The sequence below is a fragment of the Amia ocellicauda genome, unplaced genomic scaffold, assembly GCF_036373705.1.
Source record: "Amia ocellicauda isolate fAmiCal2 unplaced genomic scaffold, fAmiCal2.hap1 HAP1_SCAFFOLD_75, whole genome shotgun sequence".
Taxonomy (NCBI): domain Eukaryota; kingdom Metazoa; phylum Chordata; class Actinopteri; order Amiiformes; family Amiidae; genus Amia; species Amia ocellicauda.
Window position 1 is genome coordinate 1 of NW_027103002.1, and position 16,951 is coordinate 16,951.

The window sequence follows — 16,951 nt, forward strand, 5'->3', positions numbered from 1 at the left end:
TAACTCTAGTCTCTGAAACTAAAACAAAGGCCAAAGGAACATTTCAAATGCTAACCCTTTGTGTTCTATACAGTTAAAAAGGAGAGTTAGAAATTTTGTACAACAGCATTTACATACCATATATGGCTTCCACCTTTAAGCGATCCAGAGGTGTCTTTTTCTCCGAAGTTGGATCTCTCTTGCTGCCACCACCACGAAGATTGCTCTTTAATAATGTTGGAAAGTCAAAGACAGCAACCGTCAGGGTTCTTGCATATGACGTATTCGTGCTGCACCTCTCTGCAAGGATCCAGGACAGTTTGTCAATGTAAACTCCAGTGCCTGGGAATATTTCCACCTAAAAGACAATGGTAAATAAAAAACAAGTTTATCCCCAAACTATTCTTATATTATGTTAAGTGGAATACATTATCAGTAAGGCTGTGATTTTGTTACAGAAATGTGTTATTAAAGACCACAGTATGTCTCAATTCTAAGTTTATTAATTTACAGACATAATAAAGTCAGTGAATCTGTGACACCCATAATTCAATTACATTCTTATTATCAACTATAACTATGAATATAACTGATAATGTAGCATCATTAGATTGTTTACAACCAATATTTGTTTTCAATATATATATTTTTACCTTGTCTTTGTAATATTGTAGACCAAGAGTGTTATACCTGTTTTGGTGATTCTTTGTCAGATTCAGAACAATTTGCTGTGGGGCTGTCAGAACCACTTGATGGTGACACACTTTTGTCTTCATTGCTGATAAATGTGGCTTTTGTTACAATTTTTTTCAGATTGTCCAAAAGGTCTGGAATCTCTGGAGAAAAAAACCTTAGTATTAAATGATAATCATTTCTAGTAATATATTTAATACAAAGTGAAAACAAAACCATCAATGCCTGCAATTATACTTGAGAGACTTGCTCTATGTTATTGGGAAACTGACCTTTTTGTGGGTCATTAACATTAGCTACGAAAAAAATAAAAGAGATAAAATACAAGAATTTCCAGGTCTAATGTAATGCATATAGTCATTAATGTAGGATTATGAAGTTATGTTGAAAAACTTTATTTAATAATCAGTATTATTAAACTATTAGACAGTGCACATTAAGAGTCTGTATTGTGGTTCTAGATTACTTCAGTATGATCAACTATAATACATTACTCTGGAATTTAAATTACTGAAGAAAACATTTATCAAGGTAAGGAATTATTTGCTATAAATAAAAAAACTTACCATCACCCATACGGTTTCGAAGACATTGGTTTTCATTTTTAAGTCTTGTGTTTTCCTTTTCGAGCTGCTTAACTTTTTGCTGTAGCTCAACTTCACTGGACTCTTTAAATGTCTGTAGAATATGACGGGATCTAATTCTTGAAGCTCCATCGGTTTTCTTTCTTATTTTGTGCTGTATTCAGAGAGGAAAAGAGTTTAAAATGAAAATATATATATAATGAAAATGATTTAAAAAAAACAATCCTGCAATACATTTATTTTATATTTGCAGTAATTATCTCACCGGTAACTGTGGTTCATCAAGGTCACTATCATCTGAAATTTGAAGTTTTTTGTTTGGTTTAGGTACTCTCTTCATTTTAGGACAGGGCATTTTTGTTAGGTCATTAAGTTTTCTTCTTAGTTCACCTTCTTTTCCTAAAATTAAAATAAAATAAATAAAACCCTGCATTATGTCCACAGATATTTGGGGATTATATTTATTTGTCATAAAAATACTGTGCTTTGACCATACAAATTAAGATGAACAGCCAACACTGAATCAAAACTGAAGTTAAATTATATCTGGTTTAATTTATTTTGTGATTTGGGGGATTTTATTGTAAAGCACAACACACAATAAATCGTTCTTACAAATGCCAGTCAAGTATGACGAGTTTTTAGCGCCCTCACCACCACCTACCATGTTATAAGAGTATGTTAGAAGTACAACACATTAATAACTTAAACATTCATTTCAAATATACTGTGATTGTATATATCAAATAGCATGTAAAGACTTTAATGTTTTTTTTTTAAATAAACATTGTTACCAGTCATAATGATCTGCGCTTCATGGACAGGCCATCCACCTTTTGGAGGTTTGTTCGTGTCTCTCCACTCTGCTCTGAAGTTTCGAGTCGTCTCTTCGTCATCATCAGCAATGCTGAATAAATCAAAATTGCGAAAGCAAGCAGTGGGAATCACGCTGTAAGAGTCTTTGTCGACCCCGCTTTCCCACTTCACCAACGCGTGCATCACCGCCATACTACCTTCACCTTCTCGTCTGTTTTTTCTGCGCCTTTTTCCCCCGACAAGTCACGGCACAAAAAACAGTCCCGCTCTGCATTCTGGTACTTGGCGTTCTTAATAACACCAACAGGGTGTAATCGCATAGACCACTCGAGTATAAAGTACTACATATCCCATCAGTTACAGTTTTTTTTCATCTTCTGAAACTGCAATTTAGCACTTTCAACTGTTTCTTAGTGATTCCTAGAATTACTAACCGGTATTGTAGTCAATGTGTTTATAACCTTTTTTGTTTAACGATTTGTGTGTTATCCTATGGGATCCCATGGTCTTTGATTTGGTCACGGAAGTGATTTGTCTTTGATTTGTTGATCTAGAGTTGAATTTTAATTAGTTTTTCCCTTTTGTATAATTAGTGTAGTGCTACATTTAGTCTTTGTTTTTAAATAAATTTGACAATTTATATCTTTGGAATTGGTGTCTGCGTCCAATTATTACAGAAATTGAGTTCTACAAGACTCCAGGATTCGTGATAAGGTGATACTATGAATTCACTTCTTTAATTGAAATGTATAAGTGTACCTTACGCTACATATATGTATGTATGTATGTATGTATGTATGTCCAATTGCTTTGACAATACAAATGAATTGAATTGAGAGGGAGAGAGAGAGAGAGAGAGAGACAGACAGACAGACTGACAAACAGAAAAACAGACAGACACAGACACACACACACACAGAGCCAGCCAGCCAGCCAGCTCAGCGATGACATCACGAGCCTCTCTCAGCTGACTGCTATGACATCACAGAGCACGTACATTCCGTTGCTTGCCGTCTGTCAACCACTCAGTCACTGCCAGCCAGACTGGCTGGCTGGCTGGATGGGGGGGCTGCTTGCTGCTGCTGCGTACCTTAGCAAGCTTATTTGCTTGACCGGCCTTCCTACTCCTCTGCCCACATGCCCACCTATGCCCGATCTGCTGTTCACCTGGATCACAGCTCCGCCCCAACAAGGCAGAGCCCCCCAAGAATGGTACAAACTCACCCACGATCCCCTCCACGGAAAGCTTTAGCAAAAGGCAAAAGCGTTATACGTAATGAAGAGGAACCCGAGTCCAAGACGCATCCGACCAGCCATACATATTTGTGTGTATTAAAGATCACATTTTCTTACATTTAGTTTTTCTGTACTTTATTACATCTTATTGTGATTTATAAAAGTATTGTTTCTTTTCCATATGTATGTATGTATGTGTGTGTGTGTGTGTGTGTGTGTGCCTGTCTCTGTGTGAAAGTGTGTGTGTGTGTGTGTGTGTGTGTGTGTATATGTCTCTCTGTGAAAGTGTGTGTGTGGGTGTGACAGTGTGTGTGAGTGTCTGTCTGTCTGTCTGTCATGTAACTCGCACATCTGTGAGGGCACCATTTTTGCAGAAGAGATGTACACATTTTGGAGCAACATATGCTGCCATCCAGACATCATCTTTTCCAGTGACGTCCCTGCATTTTCAAACAGATCACATTTTATTACACTTTGTTTATCTGTACTTTATTACATCTTATTGTGATTTATACTTGTAATGTTTCTTTTCCATATATATGTATGTACAGTGGGGGAAAAAAGTAATTGATCCCCTGCTGATTTTGTACGTTTGCCCACTGACAAAGAAATGATCAGTCTATAATTTTAATGGTAGGTGTATTTTAGCAGTGAGAGACAGAATAACAACAAGAAAATCCAGAAAAATGCATTTCAAAAAAGTTATAAATTGATTTGCATGTTAATGAGGGAAATAAGTATTTGACCCATTTTCAATGCCCTGGCTTAGGGTTCTCACCCATGATTTGACAGTACATGGCCCCGTCCATCGTCCCTTTGATGCGGTGCAGTTGTCCTGTCCCCTTAGCAGAAAAACAGCCCCAAAGCATAATGTTTCCACCTCCATGTTTGATGGTGGGAATGGTGTTCTTGGGGTCATTCCTCCTCCTCCAAACACGGCGAGTTGAGTTGATGGCAAACAGCTTGATTTTGGTCTCATCTGAGACCACTTTCACCCAGTTCTCCTCTGAATCATTCAGATGTTCATTGGCAAACTTCAGACGGGTCTGTACATGTGCTTTCTTGAGCAGGGGGACCTTGCGGGCGCTGCAGGATTTCAGTCCTTCACGGCATAGTGTGTTACCAATTGTTTTCTTGGTGACTATGGTCCCAGCTACCTTGAGATCATTAACAAGATCCTCCCATGTAGTTCTGGGCTGATTCCTCACCGTTCTCATGATCATTGAAACTCCACGAGGTGAGATCTTGCATGGATCCCCAGACTGAGGGAGACTGACAGTTATTTTGTGTTTCTTCCATTTGCGAATAATCGCACCAACTGTTGTCACCTTCTCACCAAGCTGCTTGGTGATGGTCTTGTAGCCCATTCCAGCCTTGTGTAGGTCTACAATCTTGTCCCTGACATCCTTGGACAGCTCTTTGGCCATGGTGGAGAGTTTGGAATCTGATTGATTGATTGCTTCTGTGGACAAGTGTCTTTTATACAGGTAACGAGCTGAGATTAGGAGCACTCCCTTTAAGAGAGTGCTCCTAATCTCAGCTCGTTACCTGTATGAAAGACACCTGGGAGCCAGAAATCTTGCTGATTGATAGGGGATCAAATACTTATTTCCCTCATTAACATGCAAATCAATTTATAACTTTTTTGAAATGCGTTTTTCTGGATTTTCTTGTTGTTATTCTGTCTCTCACTGCTAAAATACACCTACCATTAAAATTATAGACTGATCATTTCTTTGTCAGTGGGCAAACGTACAAAATCAGCAGGGGATCAAATACTTTTTTCCCTCACTGTATGTATGTATGTATGTATGTATGTATGTAAGTGTGTGTGTGTCTGTCTCTGTGTGAAAGTGTGTGTGTGTGTGTCTGTCTGTGAAAGTGATTGTGTGTGAAAGTGTGTGTGTCTGTCTGTCTGTCTGTGAAAGTGTGTGTGTGTGTGTGTGTGCGTGTGTCTGTCTGTGAAAGTGTGTGTTTGTGTGTGTATGGGTGTGACAGTGTGTATGAGTGTCTGTCATGTAACTCGCACATCTGTGAGGGCACCATTTTTGCAGAAAGAGATGTACACATTTTGGAGCAACATATGCTGCCATCCAGACATCGTCTTTTCCAGGGACGTACCTGCATTTTTCAGCAGGATAACGCCAAACCACATTCTGCCCAGATTTCAAGCGCATGGTTGCATAGGCAGAGAGTGCGGGTGCTAGCATGGCCTGCCTGCAGTCCTGACCTGTCTCCGAATTGAGAATGTGTGGCGCACTATGAAGTGCAAATTAAGACAACGAAGGCCCTGTGCAGTTGCGCAGCTGAGGAAATGCATAATGGATGAATGGGGGAAAATCCCGCTTGCTAAACTTAACCAAGTGGTGTCTTCAGTGCCCAAGTGCTTAATAAGTGTTATTAAAAGAAAAGGTGATGTTACATAGTGGTAAACAGTCGACTGTCCCAACTTTCTTGGTTTCTTTTCACTGCTAATGAGATGCTGTAGAGTGAGTTAGTTATATTGCTTTCAGGAGCTCTAATCGTATTGATGAGTTCATGCAGCATTTGTAATTGAATTTCAAAAAGAAATCTTTGCTGTCTGGCCTGTGTGTATGAGATGTACTCTGTCAATCTTTGGCTAACAACTGAAACATTGGTAGAACAGAAATGGCAACATAAAAAAGAAAAGTACATTTTAAAAGAGCACATTAAATAGGATGAATATACAGTTTTTTACAATCACTTTGTCACTAATTTCAGAACCTTGATGTCATTTTTCAAAACTCTAGACACAAAACTCAAAACGGTCATCACTTGTAACACAGGCTGTCCAATGTTCAAAACATTGCATTGTGCATTCATATCTTTAAAGAAACCTAGCACTTGCAGACTTGTTGGTTCAAATAACTCATTTATCATGAAATACCATAGTAACATAGTAACACAGAAGATACCGATAGTTTCACTGTGTAGTTGTTCGTACAATCATTAAATATTGTAGTACAAAATATGTGATACATGTTTCATTATGGTACTACACATAAATACATCACTGTAAAAGGACTAGTAGAGAGAATACTTCAGACACAGTGGAATCATTGAACAAAATCTGAAATGTATTGATGCAATACAATCAAATCACACCATAGGTTTCTTTGAATCCATGCAAAAATAATTAGCTACAAAAACGAACAAAACTACAGTAAAATGTCAACTGCAGTGTTCCTCACCTGGCTTAGTGTAAAAAGCAAAACAAAGGATTGATTACTGTACTTCTAAATTTCCATCAGCCCTGTGTTCAGGTTCAGGTTCTCACAACCATTTTTCACAAGAGGCATCTTGAAACTGAACATACCTGAACATACTCAGTCATCAGCTGCTTCACTCTGTCTGCATTTCTTTCAAAAGGCACACTATACTCTGTGCTACACATTGGTATGCAGTATACAGTCATTTGACAATTGAGAGTAGCCTAATGTTTAGTGCATGCTGAAGACTTGCCGCTTCTCAGTACGGACATTTCTGATGATTGAGGCCACAGTTGATCCTGAGTTGATTCTGAGGTTTGATTGAATCATTGTAGCTGCCTCAGTCATGGTCATGCCATGATTTACAACATGTTCTACAACTATTTCTCGGATTTCACTGGACACTATTTGCTGTTGCTGCCGCTGTCTGGTCCGTGGCCTTGTCCTCTACCACGTTCCCCCAACACCTCTCAAATGAGGCCCATGGCTGCCTCTCTGGGGAGGCCTAAGCCCTCCTCTATGACGAGGCCCACGACCACCTCTCAGAAGGGGTGCATGTCCCCTTCCATTCCTTTGACCACCACGTCTTCCTCCTCCCACTGCTTGACCTCTATTGTGACCTGGATGACCTGCCGGCTCCATGTTATCACTGTGTTGCTGGGGTGGATAGCACTCATTTCACTCGATACTCGTACCACAATGTGAAATCAATCATCAATAACCAGTTGGCAGTATTGGAAAAGCAATTACAAGGGCCTGCATACATACAGTAATGTCAAATCTGATGTGGAAGAACAATCATCTTCAACCAGGTTGGAGCGTTAGTTGCAATGCCTTTAATACACGCAGCGTGGAGAGGAACAGTGACTCAAGAAGATCCCAAAGTCGCTCTGCCTTCATTTTAACAGTCAGAGCTTTTATACACAAAAATCAAAGAGCTGGTTATAATCAGAAAGTCATTACTATGTTATCTTAAAAGTTAGCTAAGCAGAATTTATATCATTATAGGACAGAGTTCATAGATCAACACATGGATTAGGGAGCAGGCACTTCAATCATACTGTTTGACATTGTCTCCAAGATTCTCATCGTAAATAACAAGCAGAAATCAAACTACCTTCTGGCCTGACCTTCTAGCTTGACCTTATCTTTCTTAAGTATACAAGAGAGAAAAACAGGTATTAGAGAAAGAATTTCTAACTTTCCTTCCACACTGAAAACATGGTGTGGAAAAGTGCTACATGATGATGAATGATGATGAAATATTACATCCATAGATAATGTAGTCCAACTGGTTCATGCTCCTCGGTTATTGGTGTCAATGGATCTCATTATCCTGAAACTTTCATGATCGAAACATGGAATACTGTTCGTCAGTTTCCATAAAACTATGAATTAAGAGTAATGCAACAGTCACTTATCATTTTGAGCAGCTGTATCAATTGATAGTTAGATCTTTGTAATGAAATGAATAGACAGTGATCTCAGATGTAATGTGTGAATTGCATTTTGAAATGGTAATACTTTGATGTAAGTTGTGTCATTTTAGTTCAATGAACAAATGATCTGAGGTTGATGTGTATTGTATCCAAGCAATTGAAAAATGTGCATTTTGATCATCGGGTGTGAGTTTTGTGTCTAGAGTTTTGGAAAATGACATCAAGGTTCTGAAATGAGTGCCAAAGTGATTGTAAAAAAGTGTAATATCAGGGGACAGTGGCTATTACTGATCTGGCCTTCCGTGGCCTCTGTATTAATGTAACAGGTCACATTGTATGTGTACACTGATACTTGATAGTATAATATAGTACAAGTAAAAAACATACATAGGTATCATAGAAGTATTTTGCAGAAATGATTATGGATAGTTATCAAAATGGAGAGGAAATGCTAAATCCAGTCTCCCCAGGCTGAGCTTCTATTGCTACACCTGCTAAGTGGCTGCTGGCCCCACTATATGGATAGAGCCACACCAAGTACAAGAGTCTCCCCATTGCTATTTATATCTCCCTATCCAGTCTTCTATAGGTGTCAGGTATACAAGTGTGTGTGTGTGTGTGTGTGTGTGTCTGTCTGTCTGTCTGTCATGTAACTTGCACATCTGTTAGGGCACCATTAATGCAGAGATGTACACATATTGTTTATTTTCCATATATATGTATGTATGTATGTATGCATGTCCAATTGCTTTGACAATACAAATGCACTGAATTGAGACAGAGAGAGAGAGAGAGAGAGAGAGAGAGAGAGAGAGGTGCTAAGGCACATTTGTAACATAAATTAGGGAACATTTGAAACATGCTTAGGGAACATTCATAAGAACATAAGAACATAAGAACATAAGAAAGTTTACAAACGAGAGGAGGCCATTCGACCCATCATGCTCGTTTGGTGTCCATTAATATCTAAGTGATCCATGGATCCTATCCAGTCTATTTTTAAATGTTCCCAAACTTTCAGCTTCTACCACTTTCCATCTTGAATGCCTTGAAGCCCAATTTCCATTTGTTGTCCCCTGGTGCGTGTGTCCCTGCTGATCTGGAAAAGCTCCTCTGGTTTGAGGAACCTTTCATGATTTTGAAGACTTGGATCAAGTCCCCACGTAATCTCCTCTGTTCCAGGGTGAAAAGGTTCAGTTCCCTCAGTCTCTCCGAGTAGGACTTTCCCTTCAGACCTGGAATAAGTCTGGTTGCTCTCCTCTGAACTGTCTCTAAAGCAGCAATATCCTTCTTGAAGTGTGGTGCCCAGAACTGTACACAGTATTCCAGATGAGGTCTAGCGCATTGTACAGTCTTAACATTACTTCCCTTGTTTTAAATTCTACACTTTTGACGATATACCCTAGCATTCTATATGCCTTTTGTATTGCTTCCTCACATTGTTTGGATGGAGAAAGTGAATCCACATAGATTCCTAGGTCTTTCTCATGCATTACTTCATCTAGATCTGTACCTCCCATAGTGTAATTATAGTGGACATTTTTGTTTTACTGCATGTATTACCTTGCACTTGTCCACATTGAATTTCATTTGCCAGGTGTCAGCCCACAACTGAATTTATCTAAGTTCCTCTGAATAGCATGTGCTGCCAAGATTGTATCTGCTAAGCCACCTATTTTAGTATCATCTGCAAATTTGACAAGGTTGCTAAGTATCCCAGAGTCCAGATCATTAATATAGATTAGAAAAAGCAAAGGCCCTAGTACTGATCCCTGTGGAACTCCACTAACAACCTTACTCCAGTTAGAAGTGACTCCTCTAATCTGTTTCCTATACATCAACCAGTTCATAATCCATCTACTTACATGACCCTGAATGCCTACAGCTTCCAATTTGAGGATCAGTCTTTGGTGTGGAACCTTATCAAAAGCTTTTTGGAAATCTAAGTATATCATATCATATGCTTTCACGTGATCTACAGCTGCAGTTCCATGTTCAAAAAAATGTATTATGTTAGTAAGACATGATCTGCCTCGTCTAAACCCATGTTGACTATCTCCAAGAATATGGTTTTCATTGAGATGCTCCTCTATTTTCTGTCTAATCATTTTTTCCAACATTTTACAGGTGATGCAGGTGAGACTGATTGGTCTGTAATTTCCTGGCTCAGTTTTGTCCCCTTTCTTGTGGATTGGTATGAAATTTGCTGTCTTCCAGTCAGTGGGAACATCCCCTGTTCTAAGTGTCATTTGAAATAATCGAGTTAACGGCCTATACATAATTTCCCTCATTTCTTTAAGTACTGTTGGAAATATCCCATCTGGCCCAGGTGATTTGTTTGATTTTAATTCTGCTAGTCCCTTTAGTACCTCCTCCTCATTTATCCTGATCTCTCTTAGGGTTTGACTGGATTGATTGTCAACCTGTGGCATGTAATCTGTTTTTTCTTTTGTACAAACCTCTGTGAAATACTCATTTACAATATTTGCCACATCTTGTTCGTTTTCCAAGATACCTCCATTTTTGCCCTTTATCTGTTTCACCTCCTCCTTAATTGACCGCTTGCTGTTGTAATTTTGAAAAAAGCTCATTGCATTGGTTGTAGCTCCAAGAGCTATGTTTCTTTCTATTTCCCTCTTTGCTTTCCTGATCCCTTTCTTAAGATCTCTTTGCAGCTCAACATATTCTATGTATTTTGTTTCATCACCATCCCTTTTGTATGTGCTATACAACATTTTCTTCCTCTTTATATTTTTTTGCATGCCTCTGGTTTGTATGTATGTATGTATGTATGTATGTATGTGTGGAAGGAAAGTTAGAAATTCTTTTCTCACAACTGTTTTTCTCTCTTGTATACTTAAGAAAGATAAGGTCAAGCTAGAAGGTCAGGAGGCCATAAGGTAGTTTGATTTCTCTTTGTTATTTACAATGAGAACCTTGGAGACAATGTCAAACAGAATGACCTACGTGCCTGTTCCCTAATACCATGTATAGACCTATGAACTCTGTTCGATAATGATATATGTTCTGCTTAGTTAGCCTTTAAGATAACATAGTAATGACTTTCTAGCATGTATGTATGTATGTATATATATATATATATATATGTATGAATGTATGTATGTCCAATTGCTTTTGACAATACAAATGAATTGAGAGGGAGAGAGAGAGAGAGAGAGACAGACAGACAGACTGACAAACAGAAAAACAGACACACACACAAACACACACACACACAGAGCCAGCCAGTCCGCCAGCCAGCCAGCCAGCCAGCCAGCTCAGCGATGACATCACGAGCCTCTCTCAGCTGACTGCTATGACATCACAGAGCACGTACATTCCGTTGCTTGCCGTCTGTCAACCACTCAGTCACTGCCAGCCAGACTGGCTGGCTGGCTGGATGTGGGGGCTGCTTGCTGCTGCTGCGTACCTTAGCAAGCTTATTTGCTTGACCGGCCTTCCTACTCCTCTGCCCACATGCCCACCTATGCCTCTACTCCAAGATACTTATACAATAGAAAAACTATGGTAATAATAATATAGCCCAAGACAAAAAATATTAATCTTTCTAGACTGTATTAAAGTTCAGCACTTCGGAAAAATAGAATTATTTTGTATTTCAATAAAACACACACCCAACCAATGTAAATGTCACGGACGGTGTTAATTAGCTCCTTAATCACCATTACTTATTATATTTATATTTCACTTCACTTTATGCAATATGGCTTGTGTATTTTGTTTGGTTCTATATTGCCATTATTTTGTGTGTTGATTATCTTTCACTTTATTGTTTAATTTGTTATTCACTTAGTATTATTTTGATTGTTTGCACGCGTGCCTTATTATTTTTGTTTCTTCTTTCTTTCACAACTCACCTGGGTCCACCTGCACTCTTCACACGCGTCCCCACTTAATCACCCTGCCCTGGGAGAGGAGAGGATTATCTGCTGTAGTCCACTTTCCAATGTGGGAGGTCTCTGCGGCTCATATCTCATTCAATTATTTATTCATTTATCCTACATCAAGTTTATTTATTTTCCCACGTTTCATTCAATCACCATCAGAAGCTCTCTGTGCTAAAAGTGGCAGCACATTTGTCTCACACACATCAAACTCGCCTTTTCCTGCTTCCCAAGCCTTATCAACTTACTCAGACCCTCGTCAACTTACTCAAACCCTCTTCAACTTTGGTTAACATTGCTCTGCATTCTAACAGCTATTCTTTCTCCTATTCTTAATTTCTTACAAGAAATGTATTCAGGTTTTTTTATCAATATGTTTTATTTATATTTATACAGATGTCACTCCATTATTCGTTTATTGAAGTCATATATGTACCTAACAAAATATTAGCCAATAGGCCATTGATCTCAATAATGATTCCCATAATCCTAGGACACCTTCTCTTTTACTCTTCCTTTCCATTCTTACTTTTCTCCTGTAAAGCATTTTATATTACTTGAGCTTACTTATTCTATAGTTGAAATCTTATACTTCTGCGGTATCTTACCCTTTTCCTACATCACTCATCTTAAAACCATGGTCTACTTTGACTTTCATTTCAGGTATTATATGCTAGGCACCAATAACCAAACATTTTCTGAAAGACTGTAACATGTCACCAGACTGTTTACATTCTCCTGCTTTCACAGGCTGTCAGGGCTGCACCAGGCTCTCTTCTAGCCTTTCGTTTCCTTGAATTTGACTTTTGACAGAGCTTGTCCATAACATGATGTTTAACAAACAAATTCTGGTTCTTCTTGTGGAGACACCATGACTATTTATGTATTACTATTATTATCCATCTGTTTATTCAATGTATATTTTGGATTACTTTTCTTATAATAGTCTTTCTTTCTGATTTCTGATGCTTGAGGCACTCTGTATAGAGCCAAAGATCCTCATGAATATGATAAATCTGTTGTTACATTTTTAAATATAATTCTAAAATGATTGCCAAAACATAGACATTTACCTTATATCACCTTCAAACTATACATATTCATAAACACACAAAGCACATACACATTGATATCTAAAGATAATTCAGATATCCGATCTGTGGCATGTTTTATTGACCCTGCAGTGTCTCAAACAGCCCTTATAACTTATTATTTAAGCTTATGATTATTTAGAATAAAATGTCAAATAATCCCACTCGATTATTTCATTATTTCACTATCTCAGTTTTCTTGATCCATTGTGAAAAAGTTCTGTTATTTCCTCCTCATCTGTAGAGGCTACATTAGCCCACTCCCCGGTCTGATATTCTCGTAGTAACTGTATCCAAATGTTGGGCGGACATTTAGCCTTCACGATGATGTGTACATCGTGCGGGTGAAGGAGGTGAATAACCATCTTTTCATCTAGAATATCCCAAAAAGTTGTGTTACCCTGGTTTGGTTTTAATTTTGGGAGGGACGCCCATATCATTTCTTTTTCTCCTGGGGAGAAGGGGACATGAGTTTTAGTCGTATAGACTATTGATTGACCTTCCTCTTTACTCTGTCTAGTTTTGACTTGCATGGGTGCAGCTGGGACCGTTTTCAGAGCGGTCAGATCTGGATACAATGTATTATTATAACCAAAATCAGTGATTGATTTATATTCCGGATTATATGGGGGAGGAGCGCTAGCAAAACCTCCTTTTTCATATTCCCATGCTTTGCGATCTAAATCATCCCAATCGGGCCTGTCGTCCTCGGAGTGATCTGTGTCGCGACGCGCTCCTAACACGGCAGCACATCGCGCACCTACACCTTCACCTTTTCTGACCACTTTTCTTGCCCTTCTAATTTGCCTTGTAGTTCTATTAATTCTATCGTATTTTTCACAACTTCTTCTCTCAATTCACATTACTGTTTATGATGATCTTCCATTTCTGTTATTTTCTTTTCTTGATTCTCACCAACCTGACACAATATCACAATTCCTTTCTCTGTCTTATCTGGTTGTTGTTGCTTCCACCAGTCCCGGTGTTCCTTCGGAGACCAGTCTTTCTCCCAACTTCCTTCCAACATTTTCTTCTCTACATTCTGTTTTTTTATTTCTCAAAAAACCAATAATGCTGGTGTCACTCACTGTGACGATTTATCTGAAATATTACATTATTATATATTATATTATGTATATATATTATAATAAAAACAAACACTCCAGTAAGGTACGGACACCCGTACATGACACTGGCTAAGGTAAGGGAACCCATAAACAACCATAAGCACCCCCGGACCTAGGACAGACTGTAACTTGCTAACTTGCTAACTGTTTTGTTTGCTTCACATCGTTTGCTGCTAGTTGCATGCCAAACGAGTTCGTTCTGTCCAAAATATAAGCTTTTTTCTTCTAATAAACTCAATAAAAATACAGTGCGCTAGCAACTATTTCCCTTTCAAAAGTTGTAGTCCCGTTTCAGTTAAAACAAAATGTGTTCTTCAAACAAAGAAAATACTTGTGTTTCTTTTCCCTCTTTACCTGCTCTTATCACAAAGCTTCTCAACACAATCTCAGGTGCAGGTGCACTCTGCGCTATCCTTTGCCCGAGCTTTGTCCAGGAAAACTCACTGTAGCCATCTTAGTTCAACACGGGCTCTCCTTACCTGCGAGTCACACGGGTCCAGTTCACTTTGCAAGTGAACAGTCTCTTCTCAGAAACAATAAGGAAACTTGGAAAGAAACACAATCCCAGGTCGGTGTTAAAAAAAAGTTCTTTGTTTTCATATTAAAAGAAAACATTTGTATTTTCTCTGCACACTTCACAGCTCCAATTAGCACACTCAACTAATCCCTGCCCCCCTCAGAACCGTCACTAAAGAAAGGTACTCACAGTCATTTTAAATATGACATCCTGTAGTGTTTGTTTTCAAAATATGATCTTATTATCACTTGAACCAAATAAATCCTTTGACCCACTAATACCAAATTACAGTTATGGGGGCCACAGATGTGATTTGAAAATACGATCTTCCATGTCTTTCTGTTGTGTTTTGACCTGGAGATCTGTAATTGTCCAAGTGGCTACTGCACATGTACTTATTTAATGTTAAATGTGTTATTTAATTAGGCTTGGTTCTGGTGAGCATGTACAAGACGTCAGCTTTTTAAATAACTGTGTGTATTGGATCATACACATTTTAGAAATACTCTCTCAAACTTCCCGCATTGGTACCTTACCAGGGAGGTAGAAAACAGCAATAGCATTGAAAAAGTGTGATTGTAGTTCTGCTCTTCTGCAATATATTTCTACAATATCTTTAACATCTTCTTTAACATTGTTTTAAAGGCTGGGACCAATATGGTGGAATATCTCCAACACACGGACATTGAGAGACTCGACCCCTTTGTGCTGCTGCTCAGAGACCAACTCTCAGTTGTCTCTGAGTAGGCTATGGATCAACTTCCTTTCCTAATATGAAGGAGACCATGGATACAAAACCTATGAAAAACAGGTGATTATTGTTATTCTTCTCATTATAAACTACTTAATACATCTCTCCCATAAAGTACAACAGGATAGTGGTGACGTCATTCAGGATTGGATTGCCATTGGTCAAAAGCCCTCTGAGAGAAATTGTGTGGCGACACTCCACACTCTTAGAAGAAATTGTTCTGCACAGAACCATAAAGGGTTCCTCGAGTAATCGCTCTGGTGGATCCCTTTATGGTTCTATGTAGAACCCCTTCAAAGGGGTTACATGAAGAACCCCCAAACATAGCGTTCTACACAGAACCATTCGTTTTAAAATGTTATATATAGAACCCATTCAAAAGGGGGACACATGCTATACCTGAATTTGTTTTCCAAATACAATCTTTAAAAAATGTATGAGTTCATATATACAAACACACATACACAACGTAAAAATCGCACTACTAGTGAAGTAACTTCATTTACATAATATGCCACAACTCCTCAATTTGGAACGCAAAAACAAGACATCTGATGTAAAAGTGTAAACTAATTACGAACAGCACTTTTGATTTTTATCTTCAATTCAGGGGCTACTTATTCGAACAGTAAACTGTATTCTCTCTTCAGAGTGACTGGAATGTTTTTGCCTACATTCAACTTAAATATGAAAGTTTCCAAAAACGGCATAGTTTTCTTTAAGGCTATTCAATGCCAAACACAAAATTTTCTCTGCTTTCAGTGCTTGTCCTTCAGCACAATTACACAGGTTCATGATGTTCTCATTTCAATACATTGTTTTCTTATTTAAACTATTTGACTTTGAGCTTACATTGAGAATAAAATCACTTTTGCAAGTAAAACCTGGCCAAGAAAGGAAGCAGCACTACAATAAAACAATACACAGAATACAAAGCAGTTCCTTCAAAAGTGAAAGTGATAAAGAGTGATGTCTGTCAGTAAATTACGTTGAGATACATATTGGTTATTTTGAATTAGGAGTCCAACTTCAATAACTTCTATTAACAAGCCAAAATACAGATCAGAATTACGGGTAATTGAAAATAATATGTAGCGCCTAGGTAAGCTTGGATGTGTTCAGAGAAACACTACAAACGGACCTTCCTCACACCCGTCTTGTTGAGGTGGACGTGGTCATACAGGTGATGTGGCTGGATGTCTCAGTGGTGTGCCAGGTGGACGTTGGGGAGGAGGGCACATCTTCGGGACACTTCTGCGTTGATGGCCTGGATGATGTGCAGGGGCACGTCTGTGCGGGGCAGCAGTGTGGAGATGGTGATTTTGGCAGTTGGGAATTCCTCTGTGGCTTTCGTTGCTACCTGTCTCAGGGCTGAGGCCACATCGCCCCTGCGGGCACTCAGGTCGTTAGTGCCGGTGTGGATGAGGATGTGTTTGACTTGGCAAAGCCTCCTCTTGGAGAGCAGCTCCAGGGCTCTCTGTGCTGTGGAGCACCAAAGCTTTTTCACTTTTCGCCCAGGGAAGAGGCGCCTCTCAACCAGGAACTTCCCATTGGATTCGCTCAGAATGACCACCTCTGCGTTG

General features: G+C 38.8%; 1 non-coding gene across 1 annotated transcript; it reads right to left on the bottom strand.

The window, feature by feature from the left end:
- Window positions 1-3,253: 3,253 nt before the first annotated feature.
- Window positions 3,254-3,368, bottom strand: LOC136742942 (U5 spliceosomal RNA). Its single transcript, XR_010815065.1, has one exon. It is a non-coding gene; the product is annotated as a U5 spliceosomal RNA (small nuclear RNA).
- Between the last annotated feature and the right edge of the window lie 13,583 nt (window positions 3,369-16,951).